This window comes from Mus caroli, unplaced genomic scaffold, assembly GCF_978045245.1.
Source record: "Mus caroli unplaced genomic scaffold, Mus_caroli_1 scaffold_11, whole genome shotgun sequence".
Lineage (NCBI taxonomy): Eukaryota > Metazoa > Chordata > Mammalia > Rodentia > Muridae > Mus > Mus caroli.
In genome coordinates, this window is record NW_028227266.1 from 4,950,870 (window position 1) to 4,953,338 (window position 2,469).

The 2,469-nt window shown below is 47.7% G+C and overlaps 1 pseudogene; it reads left to right on the forward strand.

Moving 5' to 3' along the window:
• The first annotated feature begins 660 nt into the window (after positions 1 to 660).
• LOC110301007 (U11/U12 small nuclear ribonucleoprotein 35 kDa protein-like) lies at positions 661 to 1,384 on the forward strand (annotated as a pseudogene).
• Positions 1,385 to 2,469: the final 1,085 nt, after the last annotated feature.

A 2,469-nucleotide genomic window follows, 5' to 3' on the forward strand; every position in this document is an offset into this window, starting at 1 on the left:
GTGAAAGATCAGGATAACAAGAACTTCAAGTCTCTGAAGAAGATCTCAGAAGATGGAAAGATCTCCCATGCTCATGGATTGGCAGGATTACTATAGTAAAAATGGCTATCTTGTGGAAAGCAACCTACAGATTCAATGCAATCCTTATCAAAATTACAACTCAATTCTTCATAGAGTTAGAGCAATTTGCCAATTCATTTGGAATAACAAAAAACCCTAGAATAGTGAAAACCATTTTTAACAATAAAAGAACTTCTAGGGGAATCACCATCCCTGACTTCAAGCTGTATACTACAGAGCAATAGTGATTAAAAACTGTATGATCAACAGGATTGGTGGGGTGCCACGTTGGCACGTGGCCGATGCCATGTTGAAGCCTGGCAGAGGCAGCGGAGGCCAAGCAGTGGGAGCGAGGCTCAGGGTTGGGTGGCCAGGAAGCCAGGGTGAGGGGCAGGGTGAGGGACAGTATTAGGGACAGCCCTGTTCAGGCCTAGCTAGAACCTGGGTACTGAGGAGCCGGCTTCACACAGACAGTTCCTCCTGGGCTTCCTCGGCATCACTGCGCATGCCTGGGATGGTTTGGCTGCTTCCTCTTACGTTGGCTTTCTGAAGGAGCGCTTGCCAGTTTCTCAAATTCCTGAGACCTCTACACCTCCGAGTATGAGTGACTGGATGTCCATTGCCAAGGAATATGACCCGCTTAAAGCTGGCAGCATCGATGGTACAGATGAAGACCCACATGACCGAGCTGTGTGGAGGGCCATGCTGACCTGCTATGTCCCCAACAAAGGAGTCACTGGAGACCTCCTCCTTACCCTGTTTGTGGCATAACTGAACTTGCAGACCAAAGAGGAGAAGTTCTCCCGGTATGGTGACATTCGGGGGTTGCAGTTGGTTTGTGACGTGGTGACAAGATTCTCCAAGGGCTACGCCTTCATTGAGTACAAAGAGGAGAGGGCCCTGATGAAGGCCTACAGAGATGCTGATGGCCTGGTCATCGATCAGCATGAGATATTCATGGACTATGAGCTAGAGAGGACTCTCTGTGGCTGGATCCCTCCGTGGTTGGGTGGTGGATTGGGTGGGAAAAAGGAATCTGGGCAACTGAGGTTCAGTGGCCGAGATTGGCTTTTCCGAAAACCCATTAACTTGCCAGTTGTCAAGAATGAACCACATAGAGAAGGGAAAAGGGAAAGGGAGGGAACAATCTCGATCTAGGGACAGACAGTAGGACCCCAGGCCCAGGGAATGGGACCATGATAGGGGTCGAGAGAAACACTGTCAAGAGAGGGCCAGGGTGTGGCCTGAGAATGATTGGGAAAGAGAGAGGAAGTTCAGGGAGGAGAGGGCCAAAACGAGGGACATGAGGGACAGAAGTAAGTAGAGGCAGCAGCAGGCAGTCTCCGTCAGGCTGGGGCAGTTCCTTTTGCAGTACTGGGGATTGAACGAGAGAGTGTGGCATGCCAGGCAAGCGCTCCAACCACAGCCACATAGGATGAGAGGGAGAAACAAGTGTCTAAAGAAGTCATGGCTCATGTGGAAATAGAAAAGTTTTCACATGCTCTCAATCCAGCACTTGGGAATTGGAGGCAGGAGAATGTTAAGCTCCAGAAGACATCAAGACCACCCGTCTTGCCTTTCATCCCAGAAAATGAGGTTTCACTCTGGAAGCCAAACTAGACTTCACCGGACGAGACACTGGATTAGTTGTGGCCTTTTCATCTTTCCCCTGCTATTCATTTCCATCAAGGGTAGTCCTTACTTCTGGAGATTTGAAGTTCAAAACCGGCGGGGACTAGACCTCCTGACAGCTAAAGAAGGTGATTTTTGCCTGTTCCTACAAGAAGAATTCTACGCCAACCAATCTGGGATAGTAAAAAATAAAATCCAGGAACTACAGACAGACATAAAAAATTTCAGTAACCTTGAGTTCTTTGGTTCTGGTATTTTTTGAAAATCCCATATGGAAGTGGATCCTCCCACTCATAACACCTTTCTTGGTCATCTTCCTGGCATTATTATTCGCTCCTTGTCTTATTAATCTTGTCTCTACATTCCTTCAGCAACAAGTAAAAAAAAATTCTAACCAAAGCATTAATTAGCTCCTGTTACAGGATTACCAGCCGCTGCCCACAAAGGAATCACTGTCCATAGAAGAGCCTGATTCAGACGATTACCAAACGGATTCTGATGGCAAAAGCCAGATATGCCCTGAAATTGACGACGCCCCTAAACAGCAGGAAGTAGTTTGAGAGACATGACACCCTTATTCCCTCTTCACCATTGGTTTCTCCTGTCTTTTCTCCTCTTCTTTTTATAATAACAAGAAGGGAGGAATGTTAGTACCAGGGCACTCCTAGCCCCAGCCTAACTATGTGACCTGCGTTGCGGGGGCCAATGACCCTCAATCCCACAATCCACTTGGCTCACTTCCTACCCTCACTGGTGTGACGTCATTTTCTGTATAAA